This window comes from Crassostrea angulata, chromosome 5 (genome assembly GCF_025612915.1).
Source record: "Crassostrea angulata isolate pt1a10 chromosome 5, ASM2561291v2, whole genome shotgun sequence".
Lineage (NCBI taxonomy): Eukaryota > Metazoa > Mollusca > Bivalvia > Ostreida > Ostreidae > Magallana > Magallana angulata.
In genome coordinates, this window is record NC_069115.1 from 19,318,449 (window position 1) to 19,336,203 (window position 17,755).

At 33.2% G+C, this 17,755-nt stretch overlaps 1 long non-coding RNA gene and 2 pseudogenes across 1 annotated transcript; 1 reads left to right on the forward strand and 2 right to left on the reverse strand.

Moving 5' to 3' along the window:
* Positions 1–501: 501 nt before the first annotated feature.
* Positions 502–2,465, forward strand: LOC128185193 (uncharacterized; annotated as a pseudogene).
* Positions 2,466–7,146: 4,681 nt separating this feature from the next.
* LOC128185550 (uncharacterized) lies at positions 7,147–14,473 on the reverse strand. Its single transcript, XR_008243825.1, has 3 exons — positions 14,384–14,473; positions 7,467–7,545; positions 7,147–7,362 (listed from the first exon to the last, which is right to left on the reverse strand). It is a non-coding gene; the product is annotated as an uncharacterized LOC128185550 (long non-coding RNA).
* LOC128185548 (piggyBac transposable element-derived protein 4-like) lies at positions 8,937–13,167 on the reverse strand (annotated as a pseudogene).
* Positions 14,474–17,755: the final 3,282 nt, after the last annotated feature.

The following is a 17,755-nucleotide window of genomic DNA, read 5'->3' on the forward strand; positions in this document are numbered from 1 at the left end:
GCTTAACATTATCATTTTTCAAAATTATGAACAAAAACTTAATATATATTGCGGATTATAAGAAAGCTGAAATTGCTCCAACCCAGGTTATACAAGTATAACTTAATAAGATATTGAGTTCATTTCTTATAATTTAATTTTCTTTATTTTCTTGTACAAATCGAGTGCATTTCACTTTTAAAAATAATATTAATCTGTTCAAAATTCAAACTTAACGTCACACGGATTAGTACGTTTTCGACTTTAATGCATTGTGACGTGTCCTGTGACATGCAAACCAGGTTATACAAATATAATTTAATTCTGGTTGTAAGGCGGCATTTGATTGAATAGAAAATTTTAGTTAAATGTGTATAACCTGGTTTGCACAGATCAATATCATGTTTAAAAGTTAAACGGACTCAGTCTGTACACCAAATAACAGATAATTAAATTATAAGGAATGAACTTTGCGGATTATAAAGCATAAATTGCCCCAATCCAGGTTATACTATATTGAAGATGGTACTAGTATTTGATATTGTATGAATATATGTTACTGTATTCCAAAGTGGTGTGATTGTCAACAAATTTAATTTTAAAAAGTTAGATGGAATCATTTTAGCCATATTAAATATTATTTAGTTTTAGTTATTTATAAAAAAAAAAAAAACTCCATTTTTTGCCTTGAACTACATTTTCCCAATATCATTACCCAAAGCTCTTTTTAAGGTCAGATTTTTATAGTCTAATTTAATGGTAACAACCGTCCATTTCTCTTAAAGAAGGCATTTAAAAAACCAACGTTAACTGATTCCAAAATGATTTTAAACAGGAAGCAGCATATCTAAAAGGAACTAGGAACATAGAGTATGCCTCGTGGAAGTTGACCAAATTGTCGTGGTGAAAAAACACTAGATACATTTTGGTCAACAGAGGAGGAGGCTAAAGAAGAACTTAGCCATTTCATTGGATATGTACAAAGGTATATCTTACCTCATGCAACTATGCTTGAATGTGACCAATTTTTAAAGCTTAAATACATAGGAGACATATTCAGGATACTCTTGCTGATACATGCCTGTACCAAATCTGGTGAAGGAAAGATAAAAAGAAATAGGCTTAAATTATATATGTTTAACCACCTGATATTCTTTCTTTTCAGGGATGTTAAAAGGGGTGTTCCAGGGGAAAGGCTCCGTCAGTTTGTGGAAAGGAAACTGAAAGTTCCCTCTTCAAGGGCGAAACCTTGTTTTTCAAGATGATCCATTTCATTTCTTAAAAGGGGCAGCCTAGAAATACCTGTTGATGTCATTGTATTCAATGAGGAAAAAGTAAGTACTTTTTGTGACAATAAACTACAGATTGTTTTGAACAAGATTTTTTGAGACATGCAATATAAGCACTTCAAGCCTTTCTTCTCTTTTTTTAAATTTAATGCTCGTAGTTGTATATATTGATTTTAATAATTGCTGGTATTTACATGTAGGTGAATTTATTAATTTTTTTCATTCAACTTACTGATATTTACGCCCGCAAATTTAGAGAAATGTTTTATTTAAACCTATCAAGTCTGAGTGGCAAACACTTCTCAGAATCTGTATGGACCTCCCTTCACTAAATGAGAAACACACCATTGTATTAACAACATCGTTGGCCAGTGTCAGCGACACAAAGAAAGGATTAGAATAAATGTATCCAAACAAAGCTACACTGGCGGTTGTCCTCTTCAACAGCAAAAGTGGGTACAGTTGCAAATCTTTTAAAGACAAAACATTTCATTAAACTTTTAAACTATGAAATAGGCCCAATTCATTGCAATTAAAACAAATTGTATCAGTAATCATTTGTAACATGAAACATCAATCTTTTTTAAGTAATTCAACATGTAAAAAAAAGAAGAAGATAATTTAAAGTTAATTTTTAACCTGAAACTAATTTAAAGTTAAATATTTTAACTTGAGCAAATACATTAAAGGTAACTACACCCAGCCATTTCTCTGCATCACATCCAGCAAAACAGGCATCAACGGTTTGTCAGCCCTGATTGAAGGAAATACTAAGTCAGCGTTCTATGAAAAGCTACTCCTTTAAGCATCACAAAAAATGGAATTCTACGGGTACTTCACTGTGCAAAAGGTAAGGCATATTAGAAACAAACCTAATTAGATATACATATAATAAACTGGTTCTGAACTGTGCATTTAAGGCAACATACACATGTAGACCTTGTGTTTATTTATTACGTTTATGTCTTTCAGGTGAAGCACTACAAGCTTGAGTAAAGAAAGGTCTAACTGTAATTGGAGTAGACACCAGGAATTATATGGTCCGGTCTTGTAATAGAGCACTTTTTAAAAACAATATTACCCATCAAAAACGATGAATTAAAACAAGTGTTTTGCTTTCTTTTAAATCAAAATCAAGCTATGTCTCAGAAATTGAAGTTATGTTACATGCAGTATCCTGTTGAACAAAAAAGACAAATGTACAAGGACGTTATATGTAGAATTATCTTATTTTATGCATAGGATGTTCAAAGCAAGCAACGACTCCAAATACTTGTCTATTAATTTCCTTCATTAATTCTTAATATCACTTAAAGTACATCTCATGCTTTGATTTTCTCATTAAAACATCGCTAAACAAACAAAATGTCATCCATTAGGTGAAATAATCCTGCATTAAATCCAGAAAAATGGTCAAGATGGCTTAAAACCATCAGCCGTCCAATGCCCAAATTGACTCTAGACCATCAGTTGTCCAATGCCTGCATTGACTCTAGACCATCAGTTGTCCAATGCCTGCATTGACTTGGTAGACCATCAGTCGTCCAGTGCCTGCATTGACTCTATACCATTAGTCGTGCAATGCCTCCATTGACTCTTCATCATCAGTCGTCAAATGCCTGCATTGGCTTAGTATACCATCAGTCGTCCAATGCCTGCATTAACTCTATACCATCAGTCGTCCAATGCCTGCATTGACTCTTGATCATCAGTCGTCCAAAGCTTGCATTGGCTTACTAGACCATCAGTCGTCCAATGCCTGCATTGGCCTATAGATCGTATAATGCCGCCATTCTGTCCACATGAGGTTGTTCAATTCAAACATTGACAAATTAAAAGTAAAATTGAAACCTTACTTAATGACAAATGATACTTAATAAACTTTCAAAACGAGCATTGTTTAAGTAAATAAAAAATAATTGACACAAATAAAAAGTAGATAGAACTGTATTATATGGTGTTTTTGTCTCTCAGTTAATTTCATACGTCATCTTTGAAGTCATCGTTTCGTAAGTTCTATGATACAACGAGCTTGTCAGCAAATGCAATCTTCCACTGGGTCGCATGCAGACTCTCGTTTTTCATACTAATTGTTAGACCATAATTAACCACCTACTTGTCTACGGACTTTTCCGCCCCTCCCCCTTCGATTACGATAAAGAGCACACGGCGGGTGTGACCGGTCAGCAGAGGAAGCTCACTCCTCCATGGCACCTGATCCTACCTCTAACTTTTTAGAGGTCCGTGTTGCTCTGCTTTGAATTTGTATTTCGTTTTATGGATTTTTGAAATGGTTGACAGTTAGTTATTGTCATTTTTTCATCACTGAAATGCGAGTTGCGTTCATGTATCATTTTGGTTGCCATATATTATCTATCCGGTAAAATTGTCTCATAAAATGCATTGCTTCCTGCTGCCGATACATTAATTTATTTTACAGGCTTGCTTAAAGTTTCCCTTGGACAAGTTTTTACAAACCTGATCTGATTCATATGTTAACGTTAAATATATCTCCAAACAAAAAGGGCACTTGTAACAGTGGTTAGAATGTGTAATACGTACTTCGATCAACGTTACAAAAGCAAAACAGATGTACATGTGTGATAGCTCTAAGATTTATTTGAAAGCAGCAACAGGTTGTGCGATATGTATTCCCGGCAATGTGGTATTCGTTTGCTTTTACTTTTACTAAACTGGGATAATGCTGATCCGTGCGCGTACACGTGTCACCCGTGGTTTTTTGTGCCTATCCGGTGACAACTGAAATAATGACCAAGGCTTCTTTAATAAAGTTTACGTCGTTTATTCTTGAGTGTCCAGCAAAAAGTCATAAGATATAAGATGACATATAAAAACATAGGTAATAAAACAATGAGTCTTTGCACTGAAAACAATATGAAACAAAATCTTTAAGTTAAGATATTTACTGACCACATCAATTAGAATCTATGATTCACATGTGCATATAATATCAAATGACAATGGATGTTCAAATACACTAAACAATCACTAAACAAATGGGGAAATAAACTTAAATGGAGAACTTGCTTGACCATGATGAGGTACGCTATTTATGAAGAAGAATTGATAAGTACCAATCAACATGAAAAAATAAGAAAAATAAAGGGTGGATCCTTAATAATGGGAATAATCATCCGTTGGAGCCTTGTAATAAACACCGAATGGGACTAAGAAATAGAAAAACCTATCTATGCAAATAACACCTGGAAGTATACAAATTTCAGTTGTCAAAGACATAAGTGCACATGTACCTGAGTATAAAAACAAACAAAACTACAACGATGCTACGAAATTGCTAAAATATTGTATTAAAAGACATATCAATACTAACACATTGTTCTGTGAACAACCGGTCATTGCAAATAATTGAAAAACACATATTTCGTGGAAAATATCCTGTCAGCGTACAACTTTCCATTTGTGCGGAAACATAAACACATTATATAAACTCTAAACCGGTCACGTGACAATATCTGGAATGTGAAATTGCAATTTTACAAATGTTGAGTAACTTAGTTTTCTGAATCTCAAAAAGACACAAGAGTTGTAATTGAGTAGTAATCAACAACAGCGTATCCTTGAATTATTATTTAAAATGATTAATTAGTAAATTTAAAACTGATCACGCCACATGCGTTTTTCCGGAAAGAAAAAATTCACAAAGAAAATAAATAAAGATTTTAACTTACTAATTTTGAAATTAACAGAATAAAATAGATTTACCAAATCAAAAGTAATTTTGTTAATGATAGTTAAAATGAATCTTTGAATGCATTTTAACAAAGATCTGAATAACATTTTGTGACAAATTAAGCAACCCGAATATACAAATTGTATTTTCATGCTCTCTATGAAAATATTGTACAAGAAGCATTAAACCAAATAAACACAAATAAATCAAATTATTACCTAATCAAAGGGATTTTGTTGTTTTATTACAAATTAAATAATTGCATCTATTTTGAACTGCCGGTCAATAGACGGCAATCTATTAGACCGCCGGTCAATAGACTTCGATCTATTGGACCGCCGGTCAATAGACTGCGATCTATTGGACCGGCAACGTATTTTAGACGCGGGTATGTCAATGTTACATGTACATCCTTTCGATAGTTCTCGGGGAATGTATATTCCTTTACATAGACACTGTTTTTAGTACTTGGTGAAACCAAATACAATGTTATCAAAATGGAGTATCAAATAATCAACAGGTTTAAAGCTTTATATGAGGTAAAAGACTAATTAAAATCTAATGGGTTGAAGACTCCCCCTTCTTTGAGTAAACTAATATTAAATTGAGATGTTGTAATGCATGCAACAGGCTTTGTGCATGTAAAAGATGAAAAAAAATCTGAGTATATTGAATAATGGCACGAAAACCATCTGCAATATGCAAATTGTAAACCCCGAAAACTAAAAAAGGAATTAGGTAATAAAACAATTATTTAATGCTTGAACAGTCAATAGACCAGAATTTGTTCCCTTGATGCAGGGAACAGCTCAGTATGATCTATTGCCCTCGGCCGTTGGCCTCGGGCAATAGATCATACTGAGCTGTTCCCTGCACCTCGGGGAAAATATTCTGGTCTATTGACTGCTCAAGCATTAAATAATTGTATATTATAAAATTGGAAGTTGCATACTTATAAATGGTATACATAAAAATAAAAATATAGTTTCCTACCTGAAATAATGACCAAGGCTTCATTAATAAAGTTTACATCGTTTATTCTTAAGTGTCCAGCAAAAAGTGACGCGCTGGGCACTGGATACAAAAATCAGCCTGGTCGAGGTAGGGTTCGACAAAGGGGTAATTATCAAAACAACAAAAATATATATAGAGATACATATACCCAGATTACCTCTCGGAGGCCTCTCACAGAAAAGATACCTAAAAGATCAGGTCTAACAAAGAAACTTAATCCGATGACCTAACACTAATTGAGTCAAGCTGACATCAAAATAATTCGTTAATCGCATTGCGTAGCTTCGCGTAAAGGATATTTGTTGATAAATAAAATGGAATTCAACGTGCAATCAAAATGTGTAAATATGTACCTAACTTCTTAACTTGTTGACTTTAAGCTGAAATATGTTTTAATCATTATTCTGGGATAAAGAAAGGATTAACTTAGGAATAGTCTTCAAGATGCTAATTTTAAGATAGAAAGAATAATTTATTTTTATATCAAATTTATTATAAAATATAGAAGAGGGTCAATAAGAACTTATGATACATCTACAGAAGCTGAACAGTGATTCTTTTGAAGTGACAAAAAGTGCCGCTCAGGCAATATTCATGTCAATGTTAGTGTAACACTGAAATATGTTCTGCGATTATTTAATAAAAACATACGCGAACATATAAGACAGTAAACTTAGTTCGGCATTTCTCGGAGCAAATGAAATACAGTAAATATCATACATGTTATTTAAATCATTATTACATCTCTCATTACATTTTATATCATGCAGTAAAATCTTTCATACATTATACGAAAAAAATTCTTATTCTTGTTACATCTGACATTTTATAAAAAAAAAAATTAAGTTTCGCAGAAATGAATACAAGGAACACAGCAAGAAATATACATGCGTTCCAAAATCTTAAAATTGGCTCACAAATCAAAATTCCGATCATTTAAATTTCATTTAATAAAACCACATTTACAATAAATAAATTTACATTTTCCTAGATTTGTGGACTACAGTGTTCTGGCAAGCATTCTCAGAATCATGATTTGGTGTCTGGAAAATATATCCTGCTTTTTCATCTAAATCGCCATCCGTGTCATAATCAAACGCAACATTGAGCCGCTCTTCTATGCATTTTGATATCTTACACGGATACGTGTTCGGCTTTTCTTCTTTAAAGCGCATGTTGCGGAAGAATTACCCATCATGATCATAGCCTCTGTATTATACCCATTACCATCACAATCTAACACGTCATCTACACTTTTGTAAAGTTCGTTTTCTATCATTTCTCCCTTAAAGCTGGTATTGTCTTTTCCTGTGTTTTGTTTGTCGTTTCATTTTAATATCATCTGTCAAGTTTTCAGTATCCTTTATTCTATACAAATATCAAGGAATTTAGATGACTTTGAACATTGTTTTTATCTATTTAATGTCAAATTCATTATATTTTTGAAAAAATATAAATGATCATAATCGTACCTCTTCCGTAAGCGAACTATTGAAATGATTATAATAGAGATCAGAAATACTCCTCCAGCGGGTGCGACGATGTATATAACTTGAAAAAGAATAAAAAATAAACGGTTCATGAAACATTAACAACTTTGGTTTAACCAATGTTGAAAAAAACAACAACGCATAATTCTTCTAATGATTAAAACATAGGTATTTATAATTTAGTAGAATTGATTGCATTTATGTATACAAACTACATGTATATGTAATATATTATACATTGTTTCCGATATGCGATATCAATCGCCTGACAATATCCAAACACATGATGCATTTTGTCGCAAAACTGCATTCTCTATGTTATTAAATGCTTACTTGATTGTATTTTTAAATCAGATTTACTGGAAAACGTTGTAGATGTTGTAATTTGACTGATATTAGAGTTTTGATCGGTTAACGAAACCTCAGTCCTTTAAGTTGTGCTTTGATTGATATTTTTCTCGTTTGACGAAACTTAGATGTTTAAGGTCAAGATGTAGTAAATGAGTGTCTTTTTAATGCTAGAACCATTATGACGTCATGATTTATTTTATGAATCTTTTCCCGTATTTTACGGCTTTAACCCTTTAACCCCCAGAACTTTTCACAATTTACCAAAATCAAGTTATATAATAACAAATTGAATTTAACTTTATACTGGTAATTTTTTTACTCAAACAACCTTATATGGAATGAAACACATTTTTTTGCAGATTTTAAATTTGATTAAAAAAAAGTCAAATATGCGGTTGCCATGGCAACGTTTTAGGCTTAAATCATAAAATAATATTTTTTCATAAATTTTTCATTGAATAGTGGAATATTTTGATACCATATTGAACGATAAAGTAATATACAGAATATTCTACATAAAAATACATTGTAAAGTATTATTGAACAGCTGGAGTTCTAATCAAAACAATTTGAAACAACTTTTTTGATGTTGCTTTGCGCAACATTTGGCATTTTCTGATCAAAAAAAAAGTAACAACAATTGTAATAAAGTTTCAAAGTGTGTCTTTAGTGACCCAAAAAAGGCAATAACAGTCTACAATGTGGTTTATAATGTTACTGACGATATGTTTTTTTTTTCTAATAATACATCCTTGAAAACGCAGAAACAATAGTTACCATAGCAACAAGACCACAAGCTTATCAATAAAATTATTTCATTATGAATACAACAAAATTCATATGGAAAGAAACCAAGAAGCTTTATCAATTTTTCAAGAAAAACAATGAATAAAGAATTCAGCTTTAGTATACAATAGAAATATTAAATACATGTACATAAATTAAAAATGGTTGTCATGGCAACAGTTACCAACACACAGTGATGAATAGTTTATTTCTTTTCAATAACATATTTCGATTATTTTTTAGATTTAGGTTTTAAAAATACATGGTACACGACAAAATCACCTTTGAAAAAAGGCAAACCATTTGAGTGGATTAGATAAGTGCTTGGAGCCACCAAATAAATTAGACACATATTATTTGAACAAAACATGCAATTATAAACAGACATTACATGATATATAAACCTATTCCATAAGCAAGTGATGATAAGTGTGATAGGCCTGAAAACAAGCTCCTCTACACAGATGTACATTACAAATGCTACAACCAAAAAATGTGTCACTTCTTCTGCCATTCTTCTTGCACTGTTTGCATCTTCCTCGCGGTCTTGTCAACTTTGTGCTGATGTGCCGGTTGATGTTAGCAACACTTATACCTGCAACTCCCCTTCCACATGAAGGTGCCCGCTTTCTGCTAGAGAAATCACCATTAAGTTTCTCTGCGATAGACAAGTTGCAGTCAACCATAGAGATATGTTTTGTTGGTTTTCTTGTTCCTGGGGTTTCAAACTAAAGAAGGAATGTGTTGATCAGAGAAATTTCAAAAATATAGTTGACCAGATACTTCCAAAACTTTTTGGATGGACGGCCAACTGGACACTTGGATCTGTATTGCTGTGCTCTGTCTACACCATAGTAGTGCTGTTGGTAGTGCTCAACTGCAGGCGGGCGCTGAATGATGATAACACCACCACCCCGAACCCTTCTTTGAGCTGGGCCATCTCCGAGAGGGTCAGATGTTGTAGATGCAATGTGAACCTGAGATTAAATTTATATGAAAAATTAAATAACCCTGTCTTTTGAATCATTTGAAAACATGTTTACTCTCACAAATATCCATTGTTTTTTTCACGTAAAAGAGATAGGCACTGAACCTAGACTTTTACAAATACAACACCTATTTTACCACATAAAAACTACGTACAGGTTTAGCATCATTCCATACGGTGGCAACAAGGTTATTATGTTGCATCTGTTCAGCATCTCCTCTCTCAGGAAGGTGTGGGTTCTTCAGTTGTGAGGGAAACCCTTTCCTGTTTTCCATTATAGTCCCGCAACCATATACACCGTAGGATTCAAGAGTTTGGAGAAGAGGAATAGAAGTGAAATATCTGAAGGAAAAGAAAACCAACAATAAAATGAACTAAAGGTGGTATGGGACATCTGTCAATATTAATGTGGATTAAAATAAGTTGTAATTGACATACTTTCAACGGTTTAAAATTTTCAAATTTTACAATATTCAACCAAAAAATAGCTTTTAAAAATATTCTATCTGAGAGGTAAAAATTGTAAAATCCCCAGCCGGATTCGATCTCATGACTTTCATATTCGTAGCAATCCCTCTAACTCACTATACTAAGCTGTTAGGTGACAATATTGGGAAAGACTCTAGCTACTTATATAATTACAATTGGTTTTATTGTTTATTTCGATAAACAATACGTCACAACATGGAAGTGTCCCATACCACCTTAGTTTCAAAATTTTAATAAAATAAGATTAAGAAAAAGTCATATGACTGATGGACTGATTCTGATTTTTTATAAAGTCGTTAAAAATATGACTGCATGCACGAGACACGTAATTGTATGTTCCTTTTATAAATTTAGTCATTTCAAAATGAGACATCAAACTTAATTTAATAATCAGAGACAATATTTTACCCATTCCCATTTCAGTCTCGAGCAACTATGACAGGATAGAATGTAAACATATGTAAATAATCCCCTAAAAATTGAGTAGTATGAATAGGGTCATGATTGTAATTCAAAACTTTTGCCATTGGTTTACATATTTGTCAATATAGCAGAGACATACTAGTAGAGATATAGTAGAAGTATACAAAAGTTTTCTATTTCACAAGAACATAAATGTGTCACATTTCCTGCAAATAAATGAAGTAGCATTCAAGCGTTTCATGCATCTCTAGAAAAAGAAGCCCCCCCCCCCCCCCCCCCAAAAAAAAAAAAATAAAAATTAGATAAAACACACAACTGATAAAACCTATTCTGTGTCACAGCAAATTTATGGTGCATAAACTCTGAAATTCTTATAACCTTTGTTCATAAAAAGTCATTTTAACTTGCATGTAAACAGACTGACATTCTGACAATAATTTACCTATCAAAGAACACATGATGACCTTTCCACTTCAGTGGCTTGCATAAATGTTTGACGACTCGTTCCCCTAGTGATGGGCCACACATTGAATCATGTTTACCAAGATACACTCTGTAATCATTGGTGTAGCCACTTTGTTCACATCTCATCCATATCTACATGAAAATAAAGTTTCCATGTCATAACATTTATGATATTTAACGTTTCAATATTTTTTCAATTTCACATAAAAAGTGTCAGTAAACTTACTGGGGTTTTTTAAAAATAAAACTTTTAAAATATTTTTTAAAAAATAATGATCACTAAGGGAATCCAAGGTTTTGAAAAAAGATATGAAGATTACAAAAGTTATAAATATTGAAATACCTTTAGACCGCGCTTTATTGGTTTTCCTGGCGTGTACTGCTGTGCATAATGGTGTCCCTTGTACCTGTAAGAATATGAGAATTGAATCATAATATAGGCAAATCTATGCATACTGGATAAAGTAATGTAGTAGGAAAGGAAGAATGAACATATAAATATAATGAAAATATATGGCTTGACTGGAAATCAAGGCCAGGACCCAAGCAGCTCTCACTAGCATTATGCTAACAAGTTGCGTTTAGAAAGCGGATAGAACAAGAGCAAGGATGAAATGCCATGACATGTACCTTATCATTCCTTCATCTATACTCTGACACTTAGCTGGTTTGTAAAACTTCTGGAAATTTCCTCTTGGCATGTCGGTAAGTGGTCTGATTTTATGAAGTCTGAAATGTAATAAAACATGTATTCTAAAATGTATTTGGGAGGGGGGTGGTGGAGGATTTCAACTGCAAGCCCACACCCCCTTTGAAAAATTCAAAGTTATATAGTTCACATAGTAAAGTACCGTAACTAAAAATAGATCTTGGAACCCACCCACCCCTTCCCTGGCAAACAGAATTTCTGCATCCGTGTATACATGTAATATACTTGTTCACTGAGTTAGTAGTTTTGTATTCTAGTTTTGATATTTCGGTTTCAGTCAAAACTCTAAACCATGATCCAAAACTTGACATGCCAAGACTCTACTAATACTGAACCACTGATTGTGACTTAGGACATGTCATTTACATCTGGTTGTTCATGTTATTTTCTAAGTAAAATGGTATGTGAATAGAAGTAAGCTATGAAAATCAAAATCAAATACAATTTATATTACTTTCAAACAACTTGAAGATAAAATGATCCAGTTTACATTTCATCTGGATTTTTTTTTACTTTTCTCCCTGTGCAATCCACGTTTCGGTTAGAATCACTCACATGAGGGACCAAGTTTTATTACCAAAGGAAATGAATCATATAAAAATTGTTTCCAGTATTTGTTCAATGTGAATTTTTTAGCACATGCTTTTCTGTTTGCTAATTTTTTTTTACAAATGCGTCTTTACAATCTTTACAAAAAAATAATAATAGCAAACAAAAATATATCAAGTTCCCTCACAAAAAGAAATTAGTTTTGTATAAACCAAAGCAAAACCATGTATGATGGTGATCCAGCAGGTGCTTGAGCCTGGTTGTCATTTATGTGCAGATACTGCAGCAATTTTTCAAACCTTGTCCTTGTCATGCATTTCTTGAAACCTTCATTTCCTGGGAGAATGAAAACCAAAAATATTAATTCTTAGGGGGTATATTATTTAAATTACTCTTTCTGTGTGGCAGGTTGTTGTTGTGGTTTTTGTTATTCTATTTTTTTTTCAATATAATTTGGTGTATTTTATATCGTACAAGCGGCTTAGCTTTAGTGAATTTCTTGCAATATATGCAATACAAATCATATATTTTACTTACCAACAAATGGGTTTTCCGACCAGTACATATCGATGCGAGGTAACTGATTTATTCCCATGATGATATTCAGTCCAAAGAAAGCTTTCATTTCTGGGCTAGTTGTGGGGTACCAAATCGAATCGCGGGAACCTTTGCGAGTCATTTCCTCTCCTGAGCCGCGGTTTCAAAGAAATCTTCGTTTATCATAAGATAAAAATACTTCAACAAGTCATCGTCAGGCTGTAAAGTATGATCTGGGCCTACTTGTTCAGTAAATGGTGCTATGTCCACTGGGTGGAGATCGTAAGACCAGAAGTCATCATCAGTTGCTTCTGTTTGTTGGCTGTCAGGCTCCATTGATGACTCTGTCTGCTGTGTATCATCGTCACTGTCTGTGTTCGATGAAAATTCATGTTCACTAAATAGCTGGAGATCTGAACCCTCAGACAAGGTATCGCTATCGTCATCTGATGAACTGTTCTCCATATCAAACTCAGAAATCCCGCGCTTGTTCAATGTTTACATTGTAGCGTAGTAACGGGAAAGGGAGATAAATTCAGCTTGTTGTGATCTCGGCAAAGGACTTCGTATTTTATAAAATGTTGACAAAATATATATGATTATAAGAAGCAGTTACTAGCTTGATCCATTTTAGTTTTATATACAAATATAAATACGTAATGCAATCGATACTAGCCTTCACGGCGTGGATGAAAACTAAAAAATATATGTACAACAACGTAATTTACTATTGAACCCTGTTTATAATTTTGTTCTTCTAAAAAATCACATGAAACGTGTATAAAAAATATCAAGGATATTATAAAAAGTGGTGTATTACTTGTTTACTTAATAATTACGGGGATTTTTTTTTTATTTAAATCGGTGCTTTCGAGCTGTAAAAGCCGCCCTTGTCCGACAATGCGCATTCAAAATGAAGAGCTAAAAATGATTTTAAATTTTAACTATGATTTATTTTTTAAGTTATTAATCATTTTTCTTTAATTACTCCTGTTTTCCCGAGGATTTGTATTTTCTTTTGATATCTAGTTCTTTAGCATACGATATAAAATAAGCGAGTAATTAAACTTTTAATACATGTATTACCAAAGTGCGTCCAAATGCGTCAATGGGGGTTAAAGGGTTAAAGGAATTATGTAGGAAATAAAACAATATTTTGACATTCTATGTTCAGTCACGGGAAAAGTTATCCCGGTACCTATATTCAATTTGACATCATTTCAAAGAGGAGGTCAAGAGCTTGTTTAATGCCGTTTTTGGAGAGACTGTAGGCAGTGTAGATAAAAATTTAATTTGTCTAAAATGGACAAAACTCCGAGATTTGTTACTTTTATCCTTCATATTTCATAGAATATTGTTGTTTAAAACATGGGTTTTCATTGTGTTTACCAAAAATTTAAGCCCCGGTACCTCCTATGAAACAACGATATTGTTATGAAGCATCATTAAAAGAATTTATATCTTAATTTCATAACCCTGTAGGCATCTTTCATTTACTAGATCTTGACCTTAAAGTTGTACTTGGACTGATGTTGGAATTTTCATTGCTTGACAAAACTTCGTTTTCTAAAGTAGAGCTTTGACTGATACTGAAATCAATACCGTTAAACGAAACATCAGTTCCTAAAGTTGGGCTCTCCGGGGTACTCATGCCAATTTGCGTTGTTTCTGTAGCCAATACAGTAATTGTAGCTGTGTCTGTATTTGTAAAACATAACCATATCTAAACAATTGCTGTACGAAAAATTTTCTCATCAAATTTAACTTAACAAAAAACTTCATCTAATACAGAATATGTGAGAAAGCGATGAAGAAAAAAGGTTACCACAATATTGTGTATAATTCTTCTTATCAGACGTCGTCAGATTGTGGCGTTCCATTTCAGGAGGACAAGTATAATGTTTGTCAAGAACATGTAGATTTTTAGATAAACTATGATTACTTGTGGTTAAATTTCCACAAGTAACGCTCTCGAATAATGATCCAATGACTTGAAGATGTGGAAACGTATATATATTATAGTTGATGCATACGTTCAGATTGTTAAAGCTCGTGAAATTATGATATTCAGCTTTGAAGTTCGCTTTTACCTAGCGAAAAAATGAAAATGTTTTATTTCTGATGTGAAAAATAAGAAAATGTTCCACATCAAAATATATGGCAGTATATCTGTCTTAATTAAAAAGTAAAAATAACATGACATGTGACTGTAAGGACAGGCGGAGAGAGATCGAAATTATTAAGTAACATCCATGCCTATAATATTGACCAACAATAAGATATTGCAACAAATGAAGCAGCGTGTTGATATATACATAAATACATACCTGAAAAGACAAAAACGAATACGTAAATTGAACTGTTGCATTGACACCCAACTCCTGGCAATTTTCGGCAAGTGTTTTCTCTAGGATATCTTTAAGCTTGATTAATCGTGTAGATATATTTGGACACTTTGATGGTATAACCTCAGTTAAACTCCAAATGGCTGAATAGTGAACAAAAACCAAAGGATTTCCTAATAGTAAAAAAAAGTCATACATAGAAGTTATCATTTACACTTTCATTTACATTTTCATTATGCAGGAAACACACACTTTTACATGACTTTAAAAAGTTACCAAAATGATATAATGTAGATCAAGTCCACTGGAACTCTTTGGCACTCTCAATCATGTGAAAGAAAAAACAACGTACGTTTACATGAGGGTAACATAGGCGTCCATACTCCATTCTGACAGCTATAGTATTCCTTCGTGGACCCACTAGGGAATACGAAGCCTCGATAGCATTCAGCAGTACATGACCAATTGGTCGGACATGATATAAAGGCGTTATTTACAGTCATGTTCATATTTAATGAACAGCAATCAGTTGTTTCTATAAAACAAATAAATCGTTGAAAAAAAAAATAAGATGATCAAGAAAAAAAAATTTATTTGATGTTAAAGTAAATTAAAACTTACTTGATAAAAATATCACAGACAATATCAAAATACAACGTGCTTTCATTTTAATCAGGAAGATTTAGTTTGAATCAAACACCGCATAGGTACTCATCGAGGTCAAAATATATAGTTGGACGATTTTGCTAACAATATTCCGACCGCCTTTAAAAGATTAATAGACAGCTTTATAAAGTTCACAACGTATTTCGTTTAAATCGCTCTGTTCATCCAACGTCTAAAAAATGATGATTTTATCACTCAAACTTTATTTTTTTCTAATTCTTTAATTAAGGAAGCATAAATAACATCCAATATGATTACAATGCGGAATTCCATCTGCTGTTTACAGAGTCGTTCTTACGCTAAAAGACCAACTGTTATTTTTTTCGTTTGCCGTATCATACTACATCATAATTAAACTACAATGTAACTTTGTTAGAGCCATGATGTTGATTTAAGGTAAACAGACAGCTGATAAGTAACAGAAATCTGGAAGGGCATATGTATACATCACGGCGGACATTACATTATATGTAGAGTATATAATTATTTGGCATAGCCAGCAGTACTAGTGGTAAACATATTATGTCACATAACATAGGAAAATATTAATAAACATTCATAGTAAGCACGATGACTAGCGCATGCGTATCAATAACATTTGGGATTAATCGGCAAACATTGGGCTAGTACGGTGTCTGCATCAAATTCTACAATTTTTTATCAACTGAGACTAGTTGAATGCAATCAAAAAAGGTGAAAGTGCGAAGTTGCGAAGGCGAAGGAGCGAAAGTAGTATCGCTCTTTCAACATCGCACCTTCGCACTTTTGCCTTCGCATCTTCGCGCTTCGCCGTCGAATCTTTGCAATTTCGCTCATTTGCCTATCCAACTTCGCATTTTCGCATCTTCGCACTCTCGCATCTTTGCCCTATAGGCGAAAGTGCGAAGGTCGAAGTGGCCCCATTGGAACGCCATAAAGGGTTTAATGCACTTGATGAGACTTGAAGGTAGACCGGAATATGGTTAGAGAATATTATCAGATGATAGGTTAAGCAAAGAAGATATTAGACTTTTGTTCATAAATCTCTTTTAAGTCTTATTCAGAGTTATTTGAAAAGCATGTCAAAATTTTCAAAAAGGTGGCTCCCATCAGCCACGCACCTCCCTTCACTTGACTATACACAAACTTAGTGTTTCGGCGATGTGATACGAGGTTAATGAGTAACAGATGGTTTTCAAATAGGAATGGGATTATGATTTAGAAGAAAGGGGTATCCAAAAAGTTTTACAAAAGAAGCAGACACAAGATATCGAATTGATACAAATGTCATTATTATGTGACATCCCTCGTTTATGAACTGATCTAGAAGGGCCGGGGAGAGGGTGTCTGGACCTCCCACCGGAAAATTCAATATTATTAATTTTACAAAGTTAAGAGTAAAGGGGAAGAGGGCGACAGCTGCAACCCATCCCATGGAAAATATAATATTATTAGTTACACGTTGTAAACCAAAAATATGCCTCGAACCCCCACCCCCCCCCTTAGAAAAAAAATTAAGGATCTGCGCAGGCTGTTAAAAATAAATTGTCAAAAGTGCGTCCTCTGGCACTGATGTCATTTTTTTTAGCTAAAATAATCTTTAATTAATAGAGAGATCCACAAAAATAGAAAGGCAAAGGCGAAGAATCAGGGTAACATAGGCGTCCATACTCCATTCTGACAGCTATAGTATTCCTTCGTGGACCCACTAGGGAATACGGAGCCTCTATAGCAATCAGCAGAACAAGACCAATTGGTCGGACATGATATAAAGGCGTTATTTACAGTCATGTTCATATTTAATGAACAGCAATCAGTTGTTTCTATAAAACAAACAAATAGTTGGAAAAAAATAAGATGATCAAGAAAAAAACATTTATTTGATGTTAAAGTAAATTAAAACTTACTTGATAAAAATATCACAGACAATATCAAAATACAACGTGCTTTCATTTTAATCAGGAAGATTTAGTTTGAATCAAAC